Raw genomic sequence first — 15438 nt, forward strand, 5'->3', positions numbered from 1 at the left:
TTAAGATTTTCTTTTCCTCATATAATAATGGTCGTAAATGAGGAGCAATGGCATTAATCTCAAATAAAATCAACTTCCAATTAATTTCTGATAAAGATTACTGATAAAGAAAAACGATATAACCTAATTAAAGGAACTATCGACCAAAACGAAGGTACATTAGTCAATATAAATAGACCACCTGAAAAAGACAAAGCATTTCTCAAAAAACTATTTAAGGAGACCTTGGGTACGTTGATCTGTGGGGGAGACTGGAATGTACAACTTCATCCTAAATTGGACTCATCTTCAAATAAGTAAATTAGTCAAGAAACTAGACAAATAAGATATATGATGAAAGAATTATGCTTAATAGATGTATGGAGAGACGACATATACCCTCTTAAAAAAGAATATACTTCCACCCACATGTCTCATTCTAGAATTGATTATTTTTTTATGTTTGGGTCAGATCAACATAAAATAAAAGACTGTAAAATAGAAACAAGAGACATCTCAGATCATGCAGGGGTATATTTAACAGTGTACCTGGACAATAAACCCAAAAAGACATTTTGGCGATTTAACCCTAATCATTTGAATGATTTAACATGTGTAGAATATGTTAAAAAAGAGCTATTAGAATATTTAAAACAATGATAATGGAGTGGTGCCAAACAGCATTTCCTATTGTTTACATCTTTGCTACAATACCGTTAAGGCTAGACACTGTACATGTCATGATACATTTTAACAAATAAAAACTCACAGGCTACAGCTTCTGCTTGTTGGAGCTACTCCTTCTTTGAGGAGATTTTAACTGAATCAACTGGGAGAGATTCTGGAAGCTGTGTTTTGTCAAATCATGCTTGCTATGTATTTTATAATTCTCTGGAACATAATTAAAATTGAACTGTAAGCACTTCTGTCTCTGTGTCGTGTCATTTGGAAGCTCAAATACAGAAACAGAAGAAGCTCTGTGGAAATAGCAGTGTTTAAACGGCATTTCAGCTTTCTCTGCTGTAACATTACAGTGCCTCTGGCTACGCACCTTAGCTGCGCAGTGTGTGTGCGCGGTAAAAGTATGTTTGTGATCTCACCGGCCCGGAAGTATTTTTTTTGTAGGCTTTGCTAAGCTAACTCTGTAAAAACCAAAGTCTCCCTTTGCGTTGAACTTTGAGCATTTTACATTCAGAGATGCTGTTTATGTTCACACAGCTACATTACACATCAACTAAAGTTTAAAATATTATGATATCGTAGTGGACCACCCCTTTAATCCATGAATAACATTATGTTTGGAATCTTAACGTGATTAAAATCACAAGCATATCTGGCCAATTCATTCACAAAGTCTTTGCCACAGAGCCCATTCATAAGAGAGAGGGCGGGACCATCTCAAGTTTTTTAGAGCTAATTGGATGGTGACGCTTCCCCTTTCAGCTATTGGCTCAAAGGAGTGTCAATTGAAAATGCAAGAGACCGGCGGCCATTTTGTTGACCAAAATCTTTAGTGTTATGACTGGAGACGCTACTCCATTGAACATACTGCAAGGATTAGTTTGGATAATAGCAGTGTATTCCATGGATGTTTATCAATGTATGAATAAGTTGTGGACTAATGCTTTTACAGATTGGATTGCCTGGATTCTTGCTTAAGAGGTGAATTTCTTTGTTGAAATCATTCTATTCATGCTAGTCTCGTCTTTCAAAAGAAAAAATATTTAGTCTTTGTCGGAGTGTAGTTATTTTTGTGGAGCTTCCCTTTGAAGCGTGCTATATATGTTACCACGGGTGCACCTCTAGGAGAGCGGTGTGTTACTTTTACATTTCATACTTTCAAAACAATATAGCCTAAACAAACCCTTACAAAAATAACTTTAGTAAACGGAAGCAAAACTACAGTATATCAACAGTTTAAAGGAGGATAACTGAAGTAAAATGTGCAACTGCAAAATAATGAATTATAAAACTCAAATAAAATTACAATAAGTTCAACAACAGTACAATTTGAAGTATATTAATGTACAACTTTACTACACTTGTGCAATGTGCTGATATATAATCTAATATCCCAATGCTGTGGCAATACTGTGCTGCACTTGTGCTGTACTTTTATCCAGGAATGTTTTTTTGGAAACAAGTAATCTAAATAGAATTTGAAGAGTTTATTTGCGAAGATAATTCCGTTTTTAGTCATTTTTAAATATAATGTCTTTATGTTGTTTCTTGGGTTCAAAAAAACGTGATTTATGGACTGTAAAAATGTAATGAGATTTAATATTGCGTACATGAGTACAATGGCAAAACAACTGGATTTCTAAATCAGTCTGTAGAGAAGGAGAGTCGATTCCTCGACTCCAGGACAGGAATCGACTCCTTGAGTTGAGTCTGTTTTTTTCAAACCCTTTTAAATTAAGCAGTTACATGCTACAGTAACTTATACTACTCTTTCTCGAGCACGAACAAGATCGAAGGCGCTCGCTTTGAATGCGTGCTCACACATTTTATGATTTTGCTTTAGAATTTTGCTACCACGAGGCACTCTGACGCGACTGTGGTGAATTTGCGCACATTTCCCAAAGAAGAGCCTTCGCGGCAATGTGCGCGTTGTCCTGACAACAAGGATCCACAAACAAACGCAGTTTCTTAACGGTCGTTTACCAGTGTTTTATCTCCTTATTTCAGCTGCAAAATTAAGATAAAATACGAGTTGGTTGATATATTAACTGAAAATGTCATTCACATATGAACACTACTGCAGTTAAAATACAAAGACATGGTCAAAGACAAAACAGAGGGCTACATTTTCTGGAGAAGCTGGACCATTTTGACCTTATCATCTAATTCAGCGGTAAGTGCATATTAATATACTGTCCTCACAACTTTATAATTTAGGATGTGTCAAGAAACTTAACGTAACCTTAACAGTTGGTACTGCAAGTACAAAAAACTGAATATGTTCAGAATGTTTGACCAAGTCAGATTTTTCTTTAAACACATTAACTAAAATTTAATTGAATAGGATTTTATAAACCCCCTTACAAAAAACCCCGCAGGAATCCTGCAGGAATATTATGCAGATTTCCTACAGGATTTTCAGCTCACATTCCTGTAGGAATATCTGCAGGAATTTTATGAAGGAAACAAAATTTATACAGGGATTATTCCTGCAGGAATTACAATCCTACAGGTCTATTAAAATATACAGTTCCAGCAGGATCATTGTGCAGGATAGATATGAAGTTGGAGAAATTTCACAATGAAACAATGTTTTTTTTTTTTTTTTTTACAAATTATTTATTAAAATTGTAAAATTGTAATAAAATAGACCAAAGCAGAGTTCAATTCACAGCAGGCGGGGTTTACTCCATTTTCCTAAAAAAAAAAGTAAAGAAAGTTTCCTGTTAGGGGTAGAGTTGGTATTCACCTTATTCTCCGCGTACGAGTGGGCGCAGCCATTTGAATAATTTTGGCTCGAAACTTCCGGTCTCATTCACTTCCATTCATTTTTAAACATTAAAAACAGCTCATTTTGCTGCATGGTGTTGCAAACTGATATTTTCTTATTATATTATTCTACTTTGTCTGTATTGTAATGCAAACACTTGTTTGTAGAGCAAGTAGTTTGACCGTTTTCTGCCGTTTATTATTCCTAGTCATTTCTTTCATAGGCAACTAAATCGGAAGTTCTAAAACAATCGCAAAAACGTGCGTACTTCTGCATTGAAGAATAAGGTCAATAGGGCAGAATACACTCTGTACAGAATAAAAACCATTATAGCTAGAGAATCCCCATATCATAAGACTGTTATGATGTGTTTAATGGTTGTCAGCATCTTAAATACCTTAAAGTTTTTAATACTTAGATTTTTTTTAACCATACTGTATGTACATTTATATGTATTTATGTATGTATTAGATAATCTTTTGCGTCAAATTACAAAAAACTAATGATCGCTGAGGAGTATCTAATGAAGCTTCTATGGGGCAGGACAGTAAATTTGACGTGGTTCTCACTTCTGGCTGCTGTTATCAGTCTCACACTGTTTTCCTCTTCTGAAAATATTTATAACACCGTCTTGGAGTTTTTCTTTTATTATTTCGGCACATGAATTGTAAACAAATGATTTGTTGTACTGTCCCATTCAATGCACTCTGAGTTTACCAACTATGATGACTTCTGCTGCTGAGAAACACGCAAATGTGAAAAGGGTCCATACAAGTGTGTGCGTGTGTGTGCATGTGTGTGTGTGTGTGTGTGTGTGTGTGTGTGTGTGTGAGAGAGAGAGAATTATTACCTTACTCGTAATTTGTGCTCATCATTTAATTTTTCCTTTAGTGCTGCCTTGATAAATTTAATTGGTACATCTGGAAACTTTTTCTGTACTGTGTCTGTAAATGCAATTTCACTTATCAGTCACTGACATTTTGCACTCCGACACAATGTTTGTACAAAGAAAAGAAGAACATTTAGCTTACCCAAAATGAGCATTACTTTGTCCTGGTCAAGAGCTGGCTTTGCTGCAGTGCCTTTGTTAGTATTGCTAGCTTTTCCAGAGAGCCCATGAGTGGCCAATGTCTCTCGGCCAAACACTGCCACTGCCAGATCTTTGACCATAGCAGAACATGATGTTCCACCCCATCCACAACTTGCCAGGACAGTAGGACTAAGTCCTAGCCCCTGTGTCTGCCAAAAATGTAAGGACACAACAATTAAAATTATGTTACACATCTCTCTCTCTCTCTTCTATACACTTCTATACAGCTTAAAGTGACATTTAACGGCTAATTAGGTTTTTAATTAGGTTAACTAGGCAGGTTAGGGTAATTAGGCAAGTTATTGTATAACGATGGTTTGTACTGTAGACTATCGAAATGAAAAACAGCTTAAAGGGGCTAATAACATTGACCCTAAAATGGGTTTTAAAAAATTAAAAACTGCTTTTATTCTAGCCGAAATAAAACAAATAAGAATTTCCCCTGAAGAAACTATATTATCATGTATACTGTGAAAATTTCCTTGCTCTGTTAAACATCATTTGAGAAATATTTAATATATATTTCAAAGGGGGGCTAATAGTTCTAACTTAAACTGTGAAGTGACTTCAACTGATATATATATATATATATATATATATATATATATATATATATATATATATATATATATATATATATATATATATATATGGGACATTCCTACCAGAAACATATGTTTTCACTTATAAAAGACATGACAGGGCCTGACCTTTAAGCTTGTCATCAAAACAAGCATGAAATCATACAATTCTATGACAGAACGCATCCTTGATCACTGTCAGCCTCTTCTCTGTCAAATGATGTCATTCTGTCAAAGGTGTATTGCACGCATTTTATGTTAAATTTAATGAAATTGTGACATGACTGACAGAAACATGAGGACAACTTTCAATTTACTTGTAATATATTTGTAGTATTTGTGGAATTTCTAATTTCATGATTTTAATCAATTTATAAGAATAATAACTATATATATATATATATATATATATATATATATATATATATGAGCAATATCACACTCGTAGTAGTGCGATATAGCTGTATATCAGCATTGGTGGGAGGCATGCTTTGGCACGAGGCCGCAGGCCTTAGAATCCCACCAGTGCTGATATACAGCTATATCACACTGCTACGAGTGTAATATTGCGTTTATACAACAGTTCGACGGCACAATCATGTATATAAAAAAGAAAATCAAACACAGAGAATCCAAAACCCTTTTGTATTAGGAACTACTTTCTTCCGCCATTCATTCACATCTGCAGCTGACGTCAGAACACCAGAAGCCTTTACTAATTCACCAACGTCACTTTACAGCTAGTCTTTGAATGACTCTCTATAGCGTAATTTCTAAAGTGATGATAAAACAGCTGATTTTGCTCTCACGTTAAGATTTTAAGGCTGAACGTGACATGAAATGCTATCCATCTACAGAGATATCTTCCCACAGTGTATTACAGTCTACAGTATTTATCTGTTGCCGTCGGTATTGTGACGGATGCCAGGTGTCCAAGCGTTTACCTGGAGAAAAAAAGGAGACAAATTATTTCGCTTTTCTTATTGGCCTTTATGTATTTCTAAAGTGCTGTTGACTACATACTGTATATGCCAGTCAACGACAATGAGTAGGCAAAAGGAAAAGAAAAAGACACTCAAATATCCGGCGCAAAATAAAATGTTACATTATTGAAAAATAAAAGAATGATACAGCGGTAGAGCAACCATCACACTTCTCAGAGCTCGCCAGAACTGAACTGAGCTCCCATACATGCTTGCTTACATCTCAAAGATAAAACAACCACAGAAGAAGTCCTCTAATGGCTCGTTTCCACTGACTGGTACGGAACGGTTCGGGTTGGTACGGGTCACCTTTATCAGGCTTGCGTTTCCACTACCAAAGTGGTGTATGACAGAAAGTTTCAGTCGACGTGATTCTCGCTCGAGGAAATGTCTACAATAAAGCTGTACAGGTCGCTCACATATCACATGAGAAGCACTTCTCACAAAACAGATGCTTCACACACATAAATACTAGAAATGTTTATTGCTAACTTTTCTATGAACAAGAGTTGATTATAACTGCAGATCAAAGACAGTGCGAAACAGCCTACTGTAACGTCTGTAGTTTTATTAAATAAATAAATGAACATATATAAACACATTCAGCCCCTTACAGTCTCCGATATGTTACCAACTATAGAAGAACTACACACAGCAGACATTTAGTCCTTATTTAGGTTTAAAAACAACACAAATTATAGCCCAGTCAGTGCAAACCTCTCATCTATATGTTTAATCTTTACCAGCATGTGTAACCTCTGTTAGTGAGTCATTCCATCATTCCCAGTTCATATTAGTCCAAAAGGTGATAATAACAATAACAGTTAAATAAGGCAGTTTAGTTCACGTTTGCTGAAAAAATAATGTGCTTCTTTTTTTCCGGCTTCTCCTTTGTTTCTTCACGCTTAACTCTCGCGTTTGTCATTTTCTGACAGGATCGGGTTTCAAAAGCATGTCAATAATCAAGCGCAGGTTATTATCATCAGCTCAAGAAGTTTGTTATTTCAGATATAGACGCGCAGCGAGTGCAAGCAAGAAAGCGAAACCGCTCGTGCTTCAGACTGGCTCGTAAAAAAACTAAGGGGCACAGGGTAAATCTGCTCTTCTTTTTGGCTTTGTGGCTGTTCATCAAGAGTCCGACAAGATTTGTTTGAGCCCGGGTGGACCATGACTCATTATTATATGTATATATAATTACGCTGTAATCTCTCGGCTCGTCGGCTGTGTATTTTAAACATGGTGGTTCCATTGTTTTCATTCTGGCTTGTTGTGTAGGCAAATGACGTATCTCTGTAAACCAATAGCGTTCAACTGTGCGTCTAGCTCCGCCTTTTGGTACCCTTTTGCATGTTTGGGACCCTTTCGAAAGGGTGCCAAAAAAGTAGTGCGGTACGGTACGGTTCGGTACGCCTTTTGACAGTGGAAACGGCCATTCCGAACCGTACCGCTCAGTGGAAACGGGCCATTAAAGGGGAAATGACATAGGAAAGTACCTGAATTAAAATAGCCACTGTTCTTATAAATAAATTGCATAGTTGTAATCTAATCAAAAGAGAGAGATCGATTTGGAATATCACTCATCAGTTTAATAATGATTTGACCAGATTTAGTTAGAAAACACGCAGTTCTAATCTTCTAAGCCAGGGCTTATTATGTGGTACTGGTGCCATCTTGTGGACAGACAACATCAACCGTCTTTGACTAATGGAAGCAGACGCGCTGTCTCTCAGAAATTATAATTATTTTAAAATAGGCACTATCGTTATAAGTAAACTGCATAGTTGCAATCTAAACAACTACATTCTAAACTAAAAAAAGCCTCAAAAGTACATTATGTTGCTCAACAGCAGAAATATTTGCCAAACTGTAGTGTCCTCTGCTTGTATGTGGGCGAAGTAATGTACAAAGGTGAAGAGGCCTTTGTGTGCTGTTACTAGTAAAATATCTCACGGCTATATAGGCCTATAGCATTATATATATATATATATATATATATATATATATATATATATATATATATATATATATATATATATATTGCTATAGGCCTAAATTGGTTAATAAGTCTAAATTAGAATTTAATTAAAAAACAGTAAATTGAACACGAAGTTAAAATGTTGTATATGACTTCTGCACAGCATTGTACATACATACATACATACATACATACATACATACATATATATATATATATATATATATATATATATATGTTTTATTATTCACCTTTTCAGGGGTGTTTTTCTGGCTTGAATTCTTGAGGGTGTCTGTTTCCAGTGTCCTTATCTAGATGCTAGATTCCAGCATTGGTAGGATTTCTTTGAAAAAATAATATTTACATGTGATTACATGTGATTTACATGTATCTACTAGAAGATAACCACACAAACAAATAAATTGATTTATAGATGGATAACATGAGAAATACAAATAAAAAACAAAATAATACTTTGTTGCAAAGAGATATTTAGCGCACGCAGATCTTCGTTTTCTTTTTTCAGCCGAAGAATTTCTAGTTGTAGTTCAGTTTCCCTGCTTGGCTCAACTCGACTGTCCACGCTGTTTATCTCTTTCATTAGGATATTATTCTTTCTCTGATATACCTAGACAAAACACAGCTTTGACACTTCAATGTTATTACTATTTGTGATTTTTAAAAAGAAAAACAAATAAGTAATAAAAAGTAGCAATGCAGAAATTACTTTTTTAGTGGAGGCTCCACATCAGATGATGGTGACTGAGCTGGAGTGTAAACTTTCTTTTGTCTTTGCCACTCTTTTTTCTAAATTTGGCACACACGTCTGCTTCCTTTTCCCCTCTAGCCTGAACATCCTCCTCCAGAGAGCTTCTTTGTTCTCTAAAGAGCAATAAATACGTTATATAAGTTAAAAATACATATCTTCAATCATGATAAGGCATAGCCCAGTAAAAGTTTCTGGCGGTATGATAAACTTGGATAAAAATATCACGGTATTGTGATCACTGCTCTAAAGTAAGTTATTTTTAATAATTGAGTAAAAAAACAACAATACCTTGAACACAATATATTTTATTTCTTGAAAGATTTATAATATTTTGGAGCAGTAAACATGTCTGGCTAAATAATTCAAATGAGTCATTGGTTTCTGCTGTCTTCATTTGTTTCAAAAACTGATTTCTTTACAATTTTAAAAGGCATCTTTGGATAACTTTTCTGCTGGAGATACTGTTGTTCTAAAAAAACAAACAAAAAATTGTAAATAAAAAATCTTACACATACCATTGGAACGGTCTTACATAAAAAACCTTACAAATACCTTGGAAACGGTATAGCAGATAATTTTAGTGGTTTTAAAAGTGTGACTTTTGAAACTGGTGAAACCTTGAAACCAGTTATTGTCCCATGCCTACTCATGATCACAAGTCTTGATGTTTGCTGTACTTTTTACCATCAATGTCTAGAACTGTGGCTGGTGAACTTTCATCCTCATAGGCAACATCCACAACATCCCCAGGTTCAAAGTTCGTTTTCAGTATGTCCTTTTTAGGAACAATGTCATAGGTTGGTGGCTCTTCCCTCCATTCCACTAGGACCCATGTTTTGCCCATTTTCTCAGATAGACAGGTATAAACACACACACATATACATACAAATATATATCAATAATTTATCTGTTGGCTTCAGCTGACTGTATCCATGACAACAGCTTTACCCTAATGTCAACCTGCCAGCGGGTAACGTTAGTTGGCTTCTTGTCCGGTCGACGATCAAAATGATTTCTGAGGTAACAAAAAACTATTTTAGCATCAATTATAAGCAGTAAATATACAAAACACTGTTTTTGTTAAAAATGATAAAAATATAATTTCGTATATTCATTTTTAAAATTAAGATTTGATATAGGCCGTAGTAGGCCTGTGTATATTATGTTAGCAATGTACTAGTATTGTTAATGTGATTGCGACTTTGAAAATAAAATAAGCATTTGTTTTGGTGTTACAAAGCAATTTACTGATTTAAGATTAAAACAGAGCAGTAATTAGAGCATTTTAACGATAAAATAACTTAAGAAAAATACTTTACTTTCAGAAGACGGTTGGTGACAGTTGACTCACGTGCATTCGAATCGGCGACGTGAAGCGAGTCATCTCTCAATGAATCGAATCTTTTTTCTGAATGATTCATTTTACCAGATACTATAATGTAAACTACATTGTTACGCCAGTAGGTGGCGAAAAAGAATTTCTGCATGAATCTGTAAAGCACAGATTCATTAAAACACACGTATGCGATGAACAAAGCATTTATTTTCTTTAAAAAAAGTCTGTTTATAAAAAATTTTTATTTTAATGTGTCTTCTCAAGTCAATTTTGTCAAATAACACACATATTAGCAATAACCATTATTATAACTTAAAATATTGTAATTATATTATATTGTATTATTAATATTGTAACCTAGACATTATTGACAGCAGTAATATATCTAATTTTAATTTTGCATTTATATTTTATTTTATTTTAAATATTTAATAAATGTTTATAATAAATTACTAATTAAATGTACTCTGTAATGTTGCAGAAAACACATTATGTTTACCAATCAAACTAACAATTACACGAACTTGCTTCTTTTTAAAGGATAAAAATGGATTACAAAGTGTACTTAAATGAACAGGCACCAGTTCCAGCTGCCACAAAAAGACGATGGACACAAAATAAAATAGGTTGCTCAGGTCAGCAATTAGTTATAATATAGGCAAATTGTTTCTTTTATTTTAAATTACTTTTACTTTCAGAATTACTTTTATAATAACTTAAATTACTAAAATAAGAAAGAATTCTGCTCTTGCTTCTACTTCAGGTGCAAAAAAAAAGAAGATCATACAAGACATGGCTTATTCCAGATATAGTTGAAGTAATTCATATTTTGATGTTAGCCCAAAAAAAATCAGTTACAAATTCCTGCCAATGTAATCAAAATGCTATGTCTTTAATGCCCCTTTACCTTTTTTATTTCAACAGGAAAACATTTCCAATGATAGTGGTGACAATTACACCGAACCTAATAGAATCTCTCCTGATGCTCATGTGAGAATGCATATTTTTCTTAGTTATCATTTTCTAAAATGATTCCTCTTTATTGTCATACACATATAAACAAGTTTTCAATTCTTTGTTCCCATGTAAACATACGTATCTCACAGGAAATCCTTTCTGATGATGAAAATGAAGTTGTTAGCGATGCTGATGGGAACTTTTCAGAGGTTGATGTGAGAATTTATTTATTTTTATCTTTTCTTTAAACTCCAAGTGCTGTCTTTTTAAAAACCATGCTATGTTTATATTGCAAATATGTGCTTTTGTTATGCACCTTGTCCTATAGGAAAGCTTTTCTGCTGATGAGGAGGGTGATGTTTTTAGTATAGCTTATGAGAACTTTCCAGAGACCCATGTGAGAACATTGTTAGAATACAATACAGAATATTTATCTAGATTTTCTTGTTTTTTATTTAATTTGAAGCACATTTCTTTATGTGTCAGCAAGTATTTAATCATATATCTACTTTTTAGATACTCAGAAACAACAGTGCCGTTTGTGAGAGAAACACAGAAGAAAGAAAGGAGGAAAAAATATATACAAATGCCAAAATCACCTGTGAAGAATCCCTACTGTGCATACTTGCCTACAGCCTCAGGCATGCAACATCAAAAGTGGCTTTGAGTGACTTGTTAAATCTTATTAATCTCCACTGTCCTGATTCAACCAATGGCGTACCTGGTAGTTTATACAAGTTTATCAAATCCTTTCACTGTGACACTTTTGAAGTCCAGTATATTTGCCCATCCTGCCAATATTTCTTTGGTAATGAAATCCCTACCCATTGTGCTTCATGTGATGTTATCCCAGGGACCACTGAAAACTTGATAAAATCTGGCTCTGTCTTTATGAAGCTATCTCTTGCAGATCATTACGGGGTACATTTTAGGATGCAGATTTTTGTCAGTCTTTGGATTACAAATGGTCAAGGACCAAGTGCAACTCACAAAATGTTGAAGACATATTCGATGGCACTATGTACAAATCAATTAGTGCACTAAATGACCCAAAACAGGCAAATATTTCAGTGTCATGGAATGTTGATGGTGGTCCAATTTTCAAGTCTTCCCCTTTTCACATCTGGCCACTTCAAATTACAATCAACAAGCTCCCCCTAATTTGAGGGCAAAGCATATCATTCTAGGTGGACTGTGGTTTGGGCCTAGAAAGCCAGAAATAAATTCATTTCTAATACCATTTTTTAATGAGCTTCGAAGTCTTGAAAACCAAGGGTTGTCTTGTGAGTGGAAGGGGAAAACCACAGTAGTCCGTGTTTACAGTTTGCTTTGCATTTGTGACTCTGTGGCTCGTTGTGCTGTACAAAATGTCAAGCAGTTTAATGGAGAGCATGGTTGTAACTGGTGTTACCAAAAGGGTGACATTGTTGAAAAGGGTAATGGGTTTACAAGGGTGTATCCTTTACAGTCAGTGGAGCCAGAGCTGAGGATGCATGAAGAACGTACTAAAGATGCTCAGCTCGCTGTTGATTCAGGAAGAAGCATACATGGAGTAAAAGGCCCATCTCCTTTAATGCTGCTGATGTTTTTTAACATGGTTACTGGGTTTGCATATGATTACATGCATGAAATATTACTAGGTGTTTGTCGCCAACTGACTACTCTATGGTTTGATACCAGATACCGCGCAGAGCCTTGGTATATTGGGAGAGAAACTGAACAAGTTGAAAGAAGGTTGCTTGCCATTCAACCACCAGCAAGTATAACAAGACCGCCACGTTCAATTTCTTTGCGTAAATATTGGAAAGCTTCTGAATATAGACACTTCCTCCTATTTTACAGCCTTCCCTGTTTGTTTGGCATCTTGCCCCAAAAATATCTTGACCATTTACTACTACTAGTACAGGCCACATACATTCTCCTTCAAGATTCAATTTCCCCCCAAAACATTGACACAGCTGATGCCCTTCTAAACGCATTTGTAGGCCGTTTTGAATCTCTATATGTTAAGTGCCATGTGTCTTTTAATGTCCACATACTTGTACATGCAGCAGCATCTGTAAAACATTGGGGTCCTTTATGGAGTCACAGTGCATTCTTATATGAAACTCAGAATGGACACTTACAGAAACTCTTTCATGGCAAACAAGCTGTAGCAGAACAAATTGTTAACATGTTGAACCTTTATCAGCATGTTCCACGACTCATTGCTGCAGTATTTAAAGATGAGCAAACACAACAAAGCAAAAGCTTTGTTAAAAAAATGTTGGGAGGCAGCAAAATTGTGACAAAGAATCTTGGTAGGTCTAGCGTGATGTTTCTTGGATGTCCACATGTACGACAGCCAACCCCAAGAGAAGTGTTATCTCCTTCAAAACTCAGGTTTCAGTGCAATCAAAGCCTTCAGTTTTTATTCTAGAGCTTTGGTTAATGGCAAACGAATTCATGCAAAATCAAAAAGAAACAAAATCCCTGACTAAAAGAATTAACCACGCAATTCAAACTAAACATGGGTCCATAGCATTAATAAGATTATTTGTAGATGTAGGTAGTGGGCAAGGAGAGGGACATGTGTTTATTGATTTAATAAAAACAACAAGTAACAACATAAGCAAAGACAGAGAATCTGGGATAACAGCAACAAACATTTTAAAAGAAAGAGGAATAGACTCCGTTAAACTCATAAAATGCACAGACATACATTCAACATGTGTCTACCTCAAGGACCTACCAGGTCTTGCAGATAGTTTTTTTTTTTTGCATCCAGCCAAACAAATGGGAGTTGGATTAAAATAGATAGCTGAATTGACATTTTAATAAATGAAATAAAAATGTATATAAATAAAATGAAAAGTGTACAGCGGTTCAAGTATAATATTGAAACTTCTTGGATGTTTTCTTACATGCGTAATTTAAAGGGTTTTGAATAATGGTTGATTTTTATAATTGCCTATAATCTATTCATAAGTATACTTTTATTTATTTATGTATTTATTTATTTTTTGTTTGTTTGTTGTATTGTTTGTTTGTTAGAACTCATATTGTATTGCTACCAACAGTTTCATGAATTAAAATTACAGAAAGTGACAGAATTTCTTTCTTTCATTTTAATTACAGCAAATAACTCCTGCAAGTCCTGCAGGAAATATAAAATCCTGCAAGATTCGTCACTTGCTTGTATCGATTCTAAAACCTGTAAGAATTCCCTGCACATAGTGTCAATGTGTCCTACAGGATTTTATAATTCCTGCAGGACAGCAGCTATCCTGCAGGAGGAAAACAAATCCTGCAGGATTCCTGTAAAAAGGACTGCATGATTCTAAAACCTGTAGGATTTGCCTGCACATATTGTCATTTTGTCCTGCAGGATTTCATAATTCCTACAGGATTCCAGCAGGTTCCTGAAAAAAAATTAAAATCCTGCAGGATTCCTGTAGGCTATTTTTGTAAGGGCAGTTTTGAGTGGAGACGTCACCAACTTTATTATATAAGAGGAATTTATGTAAAACTCTTACCATTCTGTCACTTAAATATATTATTCCAAAAACTCACACAAACAGGTAAAGAAATCTCAGATCTATTAGTAATTGAGCAAATGTCTTTGTTTGACATGTACTGAGAAGATTTGTGCAGTCAAATATAAAATAATGTAAAAACCTTTAGGGCCAGGTTTGACTGAAGGTATTATACAATCTGGGATTGCACAGAAACAATGTTATATTCCTCTGAAGAGACTGAAGAAGACAAATTAATCTTCTGTCCACAAATGTTTCCCTCTGTTGTCAAGAGACTGATTGAGAAACAGGCAGCTAATCAGCTTTCGCCGAGCGCCTACAGGCAGCCAATCAGCTTTCGCTGAGCGCTTACACGCACACACATAGTCAATCAGCTTTCTCTGAGCAACATACAGGCAGCCAATCAGCTTTCGCTGATCAGCGTGCTGGCAAATATCCCGCCCATGGCGCTCAGTCTGAGGCAAAGAGTGGAGAGTTCAGAGCTTTGTGTTTGCTGTTTAATTTCACTTATGTTACGGGTGTTGTGCGTCTATTCAAAGTAAGTGTATTATATCTGACCTTTGTAGCGTTCGCAGATTTGCTGCAATTATCTTGCAGGTTGAACTGCTTTAACATATGTGCTCAATGCTAATATACTTTCTTGTTTTTAGCTCGATGCTACGTTGTAATGTTGTACGCTTCTGTAATGCGTTACTCGCGATAGAGATAAAGTTGGTTTTATATTCGCACATTTAGATTTTCCTCTTAATAATATAATTTCAGAAAAGTGTTATTTGCAAACTCTAAATAGCGAAATCATATC

This window comes from Danio aesculapii, chromosome 4 (assembly GCF_903798145.1).
Source record: "Danio aesculapii chromosome 4, fDanAes4.1, whole genome shotgun sequence".
NCBI classification, from domain to species: domain Eukaryota; kingdom Metazoa; phylum Chordata; class Actinopteri; order Cypriniformes; family Danionidae; genus Danio; species Danio aesculapii.